The sequence below is a fragment of the Bombina bombina genome, chromosome 4, assembly GCF_027579735.1.
Source record: "Bombina bombina isolate aBomBom1 chromosome 4, aBomBom1.pri, whole genome shotgun sequence".
Lineage (NCBI taxonomy): Eukaryota > Metazoa > Chordata > Amphibia > Anura > Bombinatoridae > Bombina > Bombina bombina.
The window spans coordinates 902,073,431-902,089,736 of NC_069502.1; the positions used below are offsets into that span (position 1 = coordinate 902,073,431).

The following is a 16,306-nucleotide window of genomic DNA, read 5'->3' on the forward strand; positions in this document are numbered from 1 at the left end:
AACATGATTATAAACCTCCCTGTTCAATAACCCCCCTCAGGAGATATTAACGCTTGATTCCAAGATACTAAAGGAGACTCACTGAGACCCTTATGATAAGTTAGACCTGCAAGGTGGTAGCCTCTCGGGAACACATTTGCATTACAGTATATTCATAACGAAGTAAAATAAAACGATCTTACCGGAATCTATGCCGTGGAACAGGAACATGGCCCTTCAAGTGTGACGGATAGTAGCATCGCCTCCACCATGGACTTGAGAGAAGAAAGCAGGCAGCGGAGTGAAGTTTGACAACGCCGATTGCTTGAGGTGGTGTTAACATGAGTCGGGATGGTTTCACAGGAAGATTCTTCCTGCATCTCCGGACTCTAACTTTCATCCAAGCCCTCACTGAAAGACTGACAGGATTAGTAAAAACTGTCCCATGCTGAAAAGTACTACCCTCCATAAGAGACAAAATAAATTCTGACACTTCTCTGCCAACATCCTGGGATGAAAGGCAAAAAATGACTGGGAGATGAGGGGAGTGGGAGGAGTATTTAAGCCTTTGGCTGGGGTGTCTTTGCCTCCTCCTGGCAGCCAGGTTCTTATTTCCCAAAAGTAATGAGTGCAGCTGTGGGCTCTTTCCATTTAAGAAGAAGATATACTTTTTCCTAATAACTCAACAAAGCAGTAAATGGTCTCATTCATAAGGCTAACATTTACAACCATATTGGTAATGACATTCATAAGCAACTAAACCAGGGCATGTAATCTACAGCATTCTGTGCCAAGCAGGAGTGGCAGACTCCTTAGTTAAAAAACAAAAAAGTAGGGCTTCTGTCCAACTTTTAGTAATCTTATTTTCACAGGACCAGCTCTATTTTTTTTTGTTATATTTAACATCCTTATTATTACTTCGGTGCCAGTCAACCAGACTCTACTAAAAGCTTTCTTTCTTTTTTCCATTGCACCTGAATACATTACACAAACATATATAGAGATCAATGCTTGTTACATTAATAATGTCACCATTATTTTGTAATTTGGCATCATATTACACAGTGGGTACAATAAATACATACAATATACATATATTCAAATAGTAACAGTCACAGGCACCCGGAGGGCAGGGGGGCAAGATGGGGAAACTGTCCCCCCCACCTTGGATTCCTACCCCTAAGATTTTAAGTGCAGACGCAATCATTTGCAACTTATACACTTCAGTGTGCCCTATTTACATTATTGCTGATAGGTTGGCAGGCACTTTGTATAAAAAAAGTGAATTACTCACATTCCTACTGTCTTGTGTCTGATTATGCACCAAGTCCCACCAGAGGCCACCACTCTGCTGCTATACCTTCTAGTCAAGCTATAATTATCTGTACACACACACACACTGGTCTCACTCTCACTAAGATAGTTTAGTCAGCAGCCAGAGTGGGGTTTACACTATTTATATATTCATGTGAACTAGGTACTAAATTATACACTATCAGGACTGTTTATTATTATTTTTGTCTTTTATGTTTTCAGGACAAACACATATACACACACACATTAAAGTGTGTTTGGCATTTAAGTCCCGTGGAGTGCTTTCTTGTTCTTTTTGCTATATAAATATATATATATATATATATATATATAAACAGAGAGAAGTGCACTCACAGGAACGAACAACTGGCTCATTACCATTGTTAGCCTGTTCTATGGCGATTTACCACCTGGGTGCAGCTTTTTAGCCCAGTAATGCTTTTCACAGAGAAGAACTTTCCTGTAGTATATCAGTCTGATCCCGCCTATTACGGTCAGTCCAGCGCCGAAATACCAGACAATTCCTCTCTGAACAAGGAACACAGCAACCCCAGATGATCGTTTCGGCCTTCATTGGGCCTAGTCAGTGAGGTGTAGCCATATTACTCTAAGCACACTGAGCAAGGAGTCCACGTCTGGTTGCCCCTTTTTCCCATAGGGAGACTAAATACAAACAGTCTCCCTATGTAAAAAAGGGTAACCCAGACGTGGACCCCTTGCTCAGTGTGCTTAGAGGAATACTGCTACACCTCACTGACGAGGCCCAATGAAGGCCGAAACGATCGTCTGGGGTTGCTGTGTTCCTTGTTCAGAGAGGAGTTGTTTGGTATTTCGGTGCTGGACTGGCCGTAAGGGGCGGGGTCAGACTGATATACTACAGGAGAATTCTACTCTGTGAAAAGCATTACTGGGCTAAAAGAAGTTGCACCCAGGTGGTGAATCGCCATAGAACAGGCTAACAATGGTATTGAGCTGGTTGTTCGTTCCTGTGAGTGCATTTCTCTCTAGTCTCCCTATGTAAAAAAGGGTAACCCAGACGTGGACCCCTTGCTCAGTGTGCTTAGAGGAATACTGCTACACCTCACTGACGAGGCCCAATGAAGGCCGAAACGATTGTCTGGGGTTGCTGTGTTCCTTGTTCAGAGAGGAGTTGTCTGGTATTTCGGCGCTGGACTGGCCATAATGGGCGGGGTCAGACTGATATACTACAGGAGAATTCTACTCTGTGAAAAGCATTACTAGGCTAAATGAAGTTGCACCCAGGTGGTGAATCGGCATAGAACAGGCTAACAATGGTATTGAGCTGATTGTTCGTTCCTGTGAGTGCATTTCTCTCTAGTCTCCCAATGTAAAAAAGGGTAACCCAGACGTGGACCCCTTGCTCAGTGTGCTTAGAGGAATACTGCTACACCTCACTGACGAGGCCCAATGAAGGCCGAAACGATTGTCTGGGGTTGCTGTGTTCCTTGTTCAGAGAGGAGTTGCCTGGTATTTCGGCGCTGGACTGTCCGTAATGGGCGGGGTCAGACTGATATACTACAGGAGAATTCTACTCTGTGAAAAGCATTACTGGGCTAAAAGAAGTTGCACCCAGGTGGTGAATCGCCATAGAACAGGCTAACAATGGTATTGAGCTGATTGTTCGTTCCTGTGAGTGCATTTCTCTCTAGTCTCCCAATGTAAAAAAGGGTAACCCAGACGTGGACCCCTTGCTCAGTGTGCTTAGAGGAATACTGCTACACCTCACTGACGAGGCCCAATGAAGGCCGAAACGATTGTCTGGGGTTGCTGTGTTCCTTGTTCAGAGAGTAGTTGTTTGGTATTTTGGCGCTGGACTGGCCGTAATGGGCGGGGTCAGACTGATATACTACAGGAGAATTCTACTCTGTGAAAAGCATTACTGGGCTAAAAGAAGTTGCACCCAGGTGGTGAATCGCCATAGAACAGGCTAACAATGGTATTGAGCTGGTTGTTCGTTCCTGTGAGTGCATTTCTCTCTAGTCTCCCTATATATATATATATATATATATATATATATATATATATATATATACACACACACAAACATTCCATATAATACTCAGTGACGTATAATACTATATGTATGTCTAAAGAAAAGATTGATGTGCTTTATTCTCTTTTTAAAAAAAATATTCAAGAGGACATTAAAAGGACCACTCACTTCAGTAGAATTGCATAATTAACAAGTGCATAATAAAAATACAATGATTTAACATCTACTCTGAATTTCACATAAGCAGTAGATTTTTTTTCTAACAAATGCATTTTTCTCCTATTTTCTGGCCCACTGTATCATGTGACAGACATTAACCAATCACAGACTAGTATACGTATACCCTGTGTGCTTGTGCACATGCTCAGTAGGATCTTGTTCCCTAGAAAGTGTGAATATAAAAAGACTGTGCACAATTTGATAATGGAAGTAAAATGGAAAGTGTCTTAAAACTGCTGCTCTTTCTGAATCATAAAAGTTTATATCGACTTGAGTGTCTCTTTAAAGCAGTGTATACCATGTCTATCACCCTATCTCTTTAAATCATTTAGCGGAGTTTCTATTTGAGATTCCCAAAGGGCTTATAATGTATTGCATACATATTGAATACAACAAAGACATTATTTGCTGTATAATTTTTAGTCATAATTCTAAGAGATAGCTTAGCCTTTGCTTTGGTACATTTATTATAGTTTGCCACCCCCTAGAAAAATTTCTGCGGACGACCATGGTAACAGGGTGGTATCTGTCATTACATGACTCACGCAGTGATGAGGATAATAGAGGGGCGGAGCTAGCTCATATCAATACCTGTGTGTAGGGGTGGAGCTAGCTTTAGTCATAGAGACTGCTGGAATTACTTTCTGTGTTAAAGGGACAGTAAACACATTTGTAATTATAAGACATTTCTGTTGTGTTGCTTTAGAATAACATATAAGCAGAAGCTAAATATTTTAAAACAAATTAACATCCTTGTTACTGCAAGACATTTAAAGAAGATAACTTCCAATAAACACAACACATAATAGCGTCATGAATTTAGTCAAATGTACAGTGAAAGTTTCCATCTATTTCTGCTGTGTTTTTTAAAACTACATTCCAATTAATTTACTAAACAAAATCAGGGCCCTACTGAAAATTGCTGACCCACAGTAATCTTACTACTAATGCTTGATATGGTAAATCTGTTGTAATTCATCTCAGTCTTAACAAAACAAAAATGACTCACAGGGTCTTTCAAATTGTTTCTATGGCAACTTCCTCTTGACCTGCTTCAGAGACCCTTGCATAGCAACCATTATAAAAACCCAAAACAACTGAAAACACAAGTATTTAATATATCAGGAACCAAGATGTCTGAAAACGGGGTTACAATATGAACAGAAATAACTTTTTTAGGTCTTAGCTGACGTCAATTGCTTAAAAATGTGAACCACATTTAAAAAATCCATAATAGCATCAATGGTAAACCAAACGTTACTTCTCTGATATTTGGGCCTCTCTGGGGTAATTGAGTAAATCTGACCTTTATTTTACATCTAATAAATATATATAAAAAAAGTATTGCTTAGCTTGCTTTTAAATACAACCAGGTTCTCATTTTCTGTACGCTTTTAAAAGACATTGTGAATTTGTAGGTCTGTGCTGATGAGTATTTTTACAAAAGGGCTATATTATCTCAACGCATTACCCATATGCAAACAGTTCAGCAGGAAATTATTATTTACCAGGTATCATAAGCACCTTTAAAGTTGCTTTTCCTGAAACAAAGGAGTCATCCTCAGTAAAAAAAGAAATACATTTATATAAAACGTTTCTTATAGAGCTCGTATTGCAGTTTACAGCCAACAAACTAATGACAGATATTGTTTTGTATATTATATTGGGGGCAGTTTTGTGTGCGTTAAAAGGAAGGAAAAAAAAGACATTAGTTTGAATAACACTAGCTGAAGCCAGTGAATGTTTACAAAAGGATATTCAGAAGGTCATTTATGATGAAATTTGCATCCTGAAACAATTTAACAGTAAAATTACCAACGTACATGTGGATAGGAAATGGTGGCATTGCATAACTGTCACTTTGTTTTTGTTTATATAAAAAATAAAAATCCTAAACTGCAATAGTAATAACGTATTTCAAAAATATTCAACTTCCCCCAGGACTGCTCTGTCTGTTAAAATCACTGACATTAACAAAAAGTTTAGGATACTATTCATTAAAGGGACACTGAACCCAAAAATTTTCTTTCGTGATTCAGATAGAGCATGCAATTTTAAGCAACTTTTTAATTTACTCCTATTATCATTTTTTCTTCGTTCTCTTGCTATCCTTATCTGAAAAAGAAGGCATCTAAGCTTTTTATCTTGGTTCAGCACTCTGGCCAGCACTTTTTTAATGGTGGATGAATTTATCCACCAATCAGCAAGGACAACCCAGGTTGTTCACCAAAAATGGGCTGGCATCTAAACTTACATTCTTGCATTTCAAATAACGTTACCAAGAGAATAAAGAAAATTTGATAATAGGGGTAAATTAGAAAGTTGCTTAAAATTTCATGCTCTTTCTGAATCACGAAAGAAAAAATTTGGGTTCAGTGTCCCTTTGAGAGATGAATGATAGATGAACTGAAACATTACAATTCCTGCAATTAAAGAGATATGAAACCCATTTTTTTTCTTTTACGATTCAGATAGAGCATGCAATTTTAAACAACTTTCTAATTTACGTCAAATCAATTTTTGTTTGTTCTCTTGCTACCTTTATTTTAAAAGCAAGAATGTAAAGGTTAGGAGCAGGCCTATTTTAGGTTCAGAACCCTGGATAGCACTTGCTGATTGGTGGCTACATTTAGCCACCAATAAGCACGCGTCACCCAGGTTTTAAACCAAAAATGGGCCGGTTCCTATGCATTACATTCCTGCTTTTTAAATAAAGATAGCAAGAAAATAAAGAAAAATTGATAATGGGAGTAAATTAGAAAGTTGTTAAAAATTGCATGCTCTATCTTAATCATAAAAGAAAAACATTGGGTTTAGTATCCCTTTAACTATGCATTATGAAGAGCCAAGCCCAATGAGTCCTCTGCAAGAAGACCTGAGTTAGCCCTGCACTATGCATAGTTAATAAAGTGTACAATTCACCCAAAATAAGAGAAATGCAGGTGAACTTTATGCAGCATTAACTATGCATGGTGCAGGTCTAATCCAGCTCTTCTTGCAGGAGATATTCACTGGGTTTGACCCTTGATAATGCATAGTTAATGACAGATTTCAAATCCCCTACAATTCACCGACTGCAATTCATCTCTTTGTGAACAGAGCCCATAGTTCAATCCATTTTCATTTCAAAGGATTTGATGAAAAAAAAAACCTTGCATAGATGTTAACTAAATAAAAAAAAATCAGTGGTCTTGATTGCAAAACTTACACATGCAGATAAAACGGTGACATTACATAACTGTCACTTTAATCTTGCTTTTATAAAAAAACAACAAAAAAGCCCAAACGGCAATTTCTAGAGATAATAACAAAAATGGATTTAAAGGGATATGAAACCCAAAAATTTTCTTTTGTGATTCTGACAGTGCATACCATTTAAAAAAAAAGTTCCCTATTGACTTCTACTATCAAATTTGCTTCAATCCCATTTTATTATGTTTGAAGAGATACCTAGGTGGGCATCTGGAGCACTACATGGTAGGAAATAGTGCTGCAAATGGATAACATTCTTGTAAAATTTCTGCCCTATAGTGCTATCGAAATGGGCCGGATCCTAGGTATGTGTCCCTGCTTTTCAACAAAAGATACAAAGAGAATGAAGAAAAATTGATAATAGAAGTAAATTAGAAAGTTGGTTAAATTGCATGCTACCTGAATCATAAAAGAAAAATTTTGGGTTTCATATCCCTTTAATTAAAGAGACATTAAAGTAAAAATTAAACTATAATGATTCAAATAGAGAATGTAATTTTATATAACTATCTACTTTAACTATATTATAAAATTTGTTTCTCTTGTTATCCTTTGTTAAAGAGTAAACCTAGGTAGGCTCATTGGAGCATAGAAATGTGCATGTGTCTTCAGCAGTCTATGGCAGCAGTGTTTGCAACCGTGTATAACATTGCTGTAAACATTGTTGCAAACATTGCTGCCAGATGGCTGAGGACACGTGCATGCTTCTGATCGCTCCTAGGATTACTCTTTCACAAAGGATATCAAGAGAACTAAGCAAAATTAATGAGAAATAAAATTGAAAAGTTATATTATTATTATTATTTTACTAGTCCTAAAGCCCATGTACACAGGACATTTTTTGCAGTACAGTGGTTCAACCACTTGCTCTCTCTCTATCCCCCCTCTATTATTGCTCTCTCTGCCCCATCTCTTTTGATCTCTCTCCCCCCCTCTCTTTTGCTCTCTCCCCACTTTCTTTTGATCTCTTTCCCCCCTCTCTAACCCCCCTCATTTACGCTCTCTCTCCTCCCCTCTCTTTTGCTCTCTTCCCCCTCTCTTTTGCTCTCTCTCTCCCCCTCTCTTTTGCTCTGTCCCCACTATCTTCCCCCCTCTCTTTTGCACTCTCCCCCCTGTCTTTTGCTCTCCCTCCCCCTCTCTTTTGCTCTCTCTATCCCCCCTCTTTTTCTCTCTCTATCTCCCCTCTTTTGAGCTCTCTCTTTCACGGCCACACGGCCACGCCCATGCCACACACGGCCCACCTGCGTCACGCCCGGCCCCGCCCCACCCACGTCACGTCCAGTTGGCCCTAGATGCCAGGAGGTTAGTCTGTTGAAGGCCAGGTGTGTTTGTCCTTGCGCAGTCTACTGTGCATGACAGCTTCGGACAAACACACTTGGCCTTTTATACTACAGGATTATTATTCTTTATTTATAAAGCACCAACAGATTCCGCAGCACTGTCCATGGGTACAAAGATAAAAGTACAGTACAATACAATATAAAAGACACCAAAGTTTAACAAACACATACAGGTGGAATTGAGGGCCCTGTTCCCATGGGAACTTACAATCTAGATGGGTAGAAAGGTGAAAAACAAGAGGTGGGGACTGGAAAGGTGGGAATGACATTAGTGTGGAGTTAGATGAGGGCAGCTATTAGGCAAGTGGAATTCATTTGTTACTGATTTGAAGATAGGCTTCCCTGAACAAAAAGGTCTTTAGGGAACGTTTAAAGGAGGAAATGTTAGGGTAAAGTCTTACAGCTCGAGGAAGTGCGTTCCAAATGGTTAGTGCTGAACGAGATATGTCCTGTAGTCTAGCATGGGAGGAGGTGATGGTAGAAGATGCAAGGAGCAGGTCATGGTAAGGGCTTTGTAGGTCAGGGTGAGAATTTTGAATTTAATTCTGCTGTGAATGGGGAGCCAGTGAAGGGACTCGCAGAGAGATGCAGCAGATACAGAGCGTCGGGACAGGTGGATTAGTCTAGCAGAGGCATTTAGGATGGATTGAAGAGGGAAAAGGCGGGAGAAAGGAAGGCCAGTTAGTAGGTTATTACAGTAGTCAAGTCGGGAAATTACCAGGGAGTGGAATAGCTGTTTAGTAGTTTCAGCACTCAGAAACTGACACATTTTGTAGATATTACGTAGGTGGTTACGACAGGGTGAAGAGAGCAATTGGATTCATGTTCTTTCCAATCCATTTAAGCTTCATTTTGACTTTGCTGCTCCTATAAATGTGTGTCTGTGTATACTTAATTTTATTAATGTAGGTACATACACATATAATATATATATATATATATATATATATATATATACACACACAGTATATATATGAGAAAATAATAATTTTTGAATTACCCAAACATTGATATTGATAAGTATTTAGCCATGTTTATGACAAACTGTAGTTGAGCTGTAGCACACAGCCTTCAGTATTAACTTGATAAGTAGAACAGACCTCACCTATTTTATAGGCATTTAAAGTGTCATACTGTCTCCACGTATTTATGCAAGGAGACAGTGTATGTCAGGGAATATATTCACACAATCACATCATGAAGACTTATGAGCGTTCAAAATAAGAATGGATAGCATCAGTAAGAGGTGGCATACTGAAAAACATAATTTATGCTTACCTGATAAATTAATTTTTCATGGTTGTGAGAATCCACGATCCATTACTCCTGGGGGTTACTCTTCACTGCAAAGATTCCCAAACCCCAATAGCTCTATAAAACCCCTCCCACCTTACTGGAAACTAATCTGATGTATAGCCAAGCAAAAAAAAAAGGAAGGAAAAGCAAAAAAACATAATTTATGCTTACCTGATAAATTCCTTTCTTCTGTTGTGTGATCAGTCCACGGGTCATCATTACTTCTGGGATATAACTCCTCCCCAACAGGAAATGCAAGAGGATTCACCCAGCAGAGCTGCATATAGCTCCTCCCCTCTACGTCAGTCCCAGTCATTCGACCAAGAAACAACGAGAAAGGAGTAACCAAGGGTGAAGTGGTGACTGGAGTATAATTTAAAAGATATTTACCTGCCTTAAAACAGGGCGGGCCGTGGACTGATCACACAACAGAAGAAAGGAATTTATCAGGTAAGCATAAATTATGTTTTCTTCTGTTATGTGTGATCAGTCCACGGGTCATCATTACTTCTGGGATACCAATACCAAAGCAAAAGTACACGGATGACGGGAGGGATAGGCAGGCTCATTATACAGAAGGAACCACTGCCTGAAGAACCTTTCTCCCAAAAATAGCCTCCGAAGAAGCAAAAGTGTCAAATTTGTAAAATTTGGAAAAAGTATGAAGCGAAGACCAAGTTGCAGCCTTGCAAATCTGTTCAACAGAGGCCTCATTCTTAAAGGCCCAAGTGGAAGCCACAGCTCTAGTGGAGTGAGCTGTAATTCTTTCAGGAGGCTGCTGTCCAGCAGTCTCATAGGCTAAACGTATTATGCTACGAAGCCAAAAAGAAAGAGAGGTAGCAGAAGCTTTTTGACCTCTCCTCTGTCCAGAGTAAACGACAAACAAGGAAGAAGTTTGGCGAAAATCTTTAGTTGCCTGCAAGTAGAACTTGAGGGCACGAACTACATCCAGATTGTGTAAAAGACGTTCCTTCTTTGAAGAAGGATTTGGACACAAGGATGGGACAACAATCTCTTGATTGATGTTCCTGTTAGTGACTACCTTAGGTAAGAACCCAGGTTTAGTACGCAGAACTACCTTGTCTGAGTGAAAAATCAGATAAGGGGAATCACAATGTAAGGCTGATAACTCAGAGACTCTTCGAGCCGAGGAAATAGCCATTAAAAACAGAACTTTCCAAGATAACATTTTTATATCAATGGAATGAAGGGGTTCAAACGGAACACCCTGTAAAACGTTAAGAACTAAGTTTAAACTCCATGGTGGAGCAACAGCTTTAAACACAGGCTTGATCCTAGCTAAAGCCTGACAAAAGGACTGGACGTCTGGATTTTCTGACAGACGTCTGTGTAACAAGATGGACAGAGCTGAAATCTGTCCCTTTAATGAACTAGCTGATAAACCCTTTTCTAAACCTTCTTGTAGAAAAGACAATATCCTAGCGATCCTAACCTTACTCCAGGAGTAACCTTTGGATTCGCACCAGTATAGGTATTTCCGCCATATTTTATGGTAAATCCTTCTGGTAACAGGCTTCCTAGCCTGAATCAGGGTATCAATAACCGACTCAGAAAAACCACGTTTTGATAAAATCAAGCGTTCAATTTCCAAGCAGTCAGCTTCAGAGAAGTTAGATTTTGATGTCTGAATGGACCCTGTATCAGAAGGTCCTGTCTTAGAGGTAGAGACCAAGGCGGACAGGATGACATGTCCACTAGATCTGCATACCAAGTCCTGCGTGGCCAAGCAGGTGCTATTAGAATTACTGATGCTCTCTCCTGTTTGATTTTGGCAATCAATCGAGGAAGCAGCGGGAAGGGTGGAAACACATAAGCCATCCTGAAGTTCCAAGGTGCTGTCAAAGCATCTATCAGAACTGCTCCCGGATCCCTGGATCTGGACCCGTAGCGAGGAAGTTTGGCGTTCTGGCGAGACGCCATGAGATCTATCTCTGGTTTGCCCCAACGTCGAAGTATTTGGGCAAAGACCTCCGGATGAAGTTCCCACTCTCCCGGATGAAGAGTCTGGCGACTCAAGAAATCCGCCTCCCAGTTCTCCACTCCCGGGATGTGGATTGCTGACAGGTGGCAAGAGTGAGACTCTGCCCAGCGAATTATCTTTGATACTTCCATCATTGCTAGGGAGCTTCTTGTCCCTCCCTGATGGTTGATGTAAGCTACAGTCGTGATGTTGTCCGACTGAAACCTGATGAACCCCCGAGTTATTAACTGGGGCCAAGCCAGAAGGGCATTGAGAACTGCTCTCAATTCCAGAATGTTTATTGGAAGGAGACTCTCCTCCTGATTCCATAGTCCCTGAGCCTTCAGAGAATTCCAGACAGCGCCCCAACCTAGTAGGCTGGCGTCTGTTGTTACAATTGTCCAGTCTGGCCTGCTGAATGGCATCCCCCTGGACAGGTGTGGCCGATAAAGCCACCATAGAAGAGAATTTCTGGTCTCTTGATTCAGATTCAGAGTAGGGGATAAATCTGAGTAATCCCCATTCCACTGACTTAGCATGCATAATTGCAGCGGTCTGAGGTGTAGGCGTGCAAAAGGTACTATGTCCATTGCCGCTACCATTAAGCCGATCACCTCCATGCATTGAGCTACTGACGGGTGTTGAATGGAATGAAGGACGCGGCATGCATTTTGAAGTTTTGTTAACCTGTCTTCTGTCAGGTAAATCTTCATTTCTACAGAATCTATAAGAGTCCCCAAGAATGGAACTCTTGTGAGAGGAAAGAGAGAACTCTTCTTTTCGTTCACTTTCCATCCATGCGACCTTAGAAATGCCAGAACTAACTCTGTATGAGACTTGGCAGTTTGAAAGCTTGAAGCTTGTATTAGAATGTCGTCTAGGTACGGAGCTACCGAAATCCCTCGCGGTCTTAGTACCGCTAGAAGGGCACCCAGAACCTTTGTGAAGATTCTTGGAGCCGTAGCCAATCCGAATGGAAGAGCTACAAACTGGTAGTGCCTGTCTAAGAAGGCAAACCTTAGATACCGGTGATGATCTTTGTGGATCGGTATGTGAAGGTAAGCATCCTTTAAATCCACTGTGGTCATGTACTGACCCTCTTGGATCATGGGTAAGATTGTCCGAATAGTTTCCATTTTGAACGATGGAACTCTTAGGAATTTGTTTAGAGTCTTTAAATCTAAGATTGGCCTGAAAGTTCCCTCTTTTTTGGGAACCACAAACAGGTTTGAGTAGAACCCTTGTCCTTGTTCCGACCACGGAACCGGATGGATCACTCCCATTGTTAACAGATCTTGTACGCAGCGTAGAAACGCTTCTTTCTTTATTTGGTTTGTTGACAACCTTGACAGATGAAATCTCCCTCTTGGGGGAGATAATTTGAAGTCTAGAAGGTATCCCTGAGATATGATCTCTAGTGCCCAGGGATCCTGAACATCTCTTGCCCAGGCCTGGGCGAAGAGAGAGAGTCTGCCCCCTACTAGATCCGGTCCCGGATCGGGGGCTCTCGGTTCATGCTGTCTTTGGGGCAGCAGCAGGTTTCCTGGCCTGCTTGCTTTTGTTCCAGGACTGGTTAGGCTTCCAGCCTTGCCTGTAACGAGCAACAGCTCCTTCCTGTTTTGGTGCAGTGGAGGTTGATGCTGCTCCTGTTTTGAAATTCCGAAAGGGACGAAAATTAGACTGTCTAGCCTTAGCTTTGGCCTTGTCTTGAGGTAGGGCGTGGCCCTTACCTCCCGTAATGTCAGCGATAATTTCTTTCAAACCGGGCCCGAATAAGGACTGCCCCTTGAAAGGTATATTAAGTAATTTGGACTTAGAAGTAACATCAGCTGACCAGGATTTTAGCCACAGTGCCCTGCGTGCCTGTATGGCGAATCCTGAGTTCTTAGCCGTAAGTTTGGTTAAATGTACTACGGCCTCAGAAATGAAAGAATTAGCTAGTTTAAGGACTCTAAGCCTGTCCGTAATGTCGTCTAGCGTAGAGGAACTAAGGTTCTCTTCAAGCGACTCAATCCAAAATGCTGCCGCAGCCGTAATCGGCGCGATACATGCAAGGGGTTGTAATATAAAACCTTGTTGAACAAACATTTTCTTAAGGTAACCCTCTAATTTTTTATCCATTGGATCTGAGAAAGCACAGCTATCCTCCACCGGGATAGTGGTACGCTTAGCTAAAGTAGAAACTGCTCCCTCCACCTTGGGGACCGTTTGCCATAAGTCCCGAGTGGTGGCGTCTATTGGAAACATCTTTCTAAATATTGGAGGGGGTGAGAACGGCACACCGGGTCTATCCCACTCCTTAGTAACAATTTCAGTTAGTCTCTTAGGTATAGGAAAAACGTCAGTACTCGCCGGTACCGCAAAGTATTTATCCAACCTACACAGTTTCTCTGGTATTGCAACAGTGTTACAATCGTTGAGAGCTGCTAAGACCTCCCCTAGTAGTACACGGAGGTTCTCCAATTTAAATTTAAAATTTGAAATATCTGAGTCCAATCTGTTTGGATCAGAACCGTCACCCACAGAATGAAGCTCTCCGTCCTCATGCTCTGCGAGCTGTGACGCAGTATCAGACATGGCCCTAGCATTGTCAGCGCACTCTGTTCTCACCCCAGAGTGATCACGCTTGCCTCTTAGTTCAGGTAATTTAGACAAAACTTCAGTCATAACAGTAGCCATATCTTGTAATGTTATCTGTAATGGCCGCCCAGATGTACTAGGCGCCAAAATATCACGCACCTCCCGGGCGGGAGATGCAGGTACTGTCGCGTGAGGCGAGTTAGTCGGCATAACTCTCCCCTCGCTGTTTGGTGAAATTTGTTCACATTGTACAGATTGACTTTTATTTAAAGTAGCATCAATACAGTTAGTACATAAATTTCTATTGGGCTCCACCTTGGCATTGGAACAAATGACACAGATATCTTCCTCTGAGTCAGACATGTTTAACACATTAGCAAAAAAACTTACAACTTGGTTATAATCTTTTTTAGCAAAAAAAGGCACTGTGCCTCAAAGAGGTACTAACGATTAAATGACAGTTGAAATAATGAACTGAAAAACAGTTATTGCATCAAATTTTAAAACAACACAACTTTTAGCAAAGGTTTGTTCCCATTAGTAAAAAACAACACTAATTAAATTTGTACATAAGAAAACAAAACAACGTTTTTTTTTTATACACAGTCACTATAAGAATTCTCACAGCTCTGCTGAGAGAATTTACCTCCCTTCAAAGAAGTTTGAAGACCCCTGAGATCTGTCAGAGATGAACCGGATCATGCAGGAAATATAAAAGTAGCTGACTGGAATTTTTTGATGCGTAGCAAAGAGCGCCAAAAACGGCCCCTCCCTCTCCCACACAGCAGTGAAGAGAAACGAAACTGTCACAATTAAAGCAAAAAACTGCCAAGTGGAAAATAATGCCCAAACATTTATTCACACAGTACCTCAGCAATGTAAACGATTCTACATTCCAGCAAAAACGTTTAACATGAGAATAGTTATTAAAAGGATTAGTGACCTTTAACACAGTAGTTCCGGTGAAATACCATCCCCAGAATACTGAAGTGTATACATACATGTCATTTTAACGGTATGGCAGGCTTTTCTCATCAATTCCATTCAGAAAATAAAAACTGCCACATACCTCAATGCAGATTCATCTGCCCGCTGTCCCCTGATCTGAAGCCTTTACCTCCCTCAGATGGTCGAGAACAGCAATATGATCTTAACGACTCCGGTTAAAATCATAGTAAAAAATCTCTGTCAGATTCTTCCTCAAACTCTGCCAGAGAAGTAATAACACGCTCCGGTGCTATTTTAAAATAACAAACTTTTGATTGAAGTCATAAAAACTAAGTATAATCACCATAGTCCTCTCACACATCCTATCTAGTCGTTGGGTGCAAGAGAATGACTGGGACTGACGTAGAGGGGAGGAGCTATATGCAGCTCTGCTGGGTGAATCCTCTTGCATTTCCTGTTGGGGAGGAGTTATATCCCAGAAGTAATGATGACCCGTGGACTGATCACACATAACAGAAGAAAATTGGAGCAAGGTAAAAAAGATGTGGAAAAAGAAACAAACCATCACCAGAAACATAACAGGGTAGGGTCTCATGGACTCTCACAACCATGAAAGAAAGAAATTTATCTGGTAAGCATAAATTAGGTTTTCTTTCATACAGGCGGTCAGAGTCCACAATCCAGTACTTTTCCTATGTGTATAACACTGAGAATTGGTTAAACAAATATGGTAAAGACAAATTTGATAAAAAAAAAATTACTACTCAGTTAATTTGGCATTTTATTATTTGAATATTATGTCCCTTTAAGGCACTCATAATGATTTTATTTCTAGATTCCAACCATTATCCTCCAGTAATGTATGTTTCGGCACTCCTTTTTTACAAACATTTCCACTGTTCAGCATTGTGTAACCAGATGACATATTTTAAAACAAAAGATAATAACAAAGGAAAAATAAATAAATCCAGCTATGGAAACGTACAAAATCAGTGTATATAATTTTTTATAAATGTGTCAATAAATGTATAAGTGGAGACTTTATGCTTATAATGGTATAGTGCTTCATACTACAAATTAACTTATTCAACAGTGTGAAGCAGTAATTCAAGAACATACTGATGCATTATAACATAAATCTTGAAATTAGAGTTCTATTTGTTAGAAATGTTGTTTGGGTGCAGAAAAAATAGGGCTCTTTCGTTATATTGTTTAGGCTTTGCCTAGTCTGGCACTAAAGCAATATATCATTTTATTAACAGTAAATGGAAAACCTTAAGTATAGTTTTTACAATGTTTTGAGAATAATGTGACTGAATCACGGCAAAACTCAATGAAGAGAGATTTCCCTTCAAAAGTGGCCCTTATCCAAAACTGCAAAAA

At 40.3% G+C, this 16,306-nt stretch overlaps 1 protein-coding gene across 1 annotated transcript in view; it reads right to left on the reverse strand.

Moving 5' to 3' along the window:
• VTA1 (vesicle trafficking 1) overlaps nucleotides 1-16,306 on the reverse strand; it is a 725,433-nt gene that overhangs the window by 22,705 nt on the left and 686,422 nt on the right. The window lies entirely within an intron of this gene.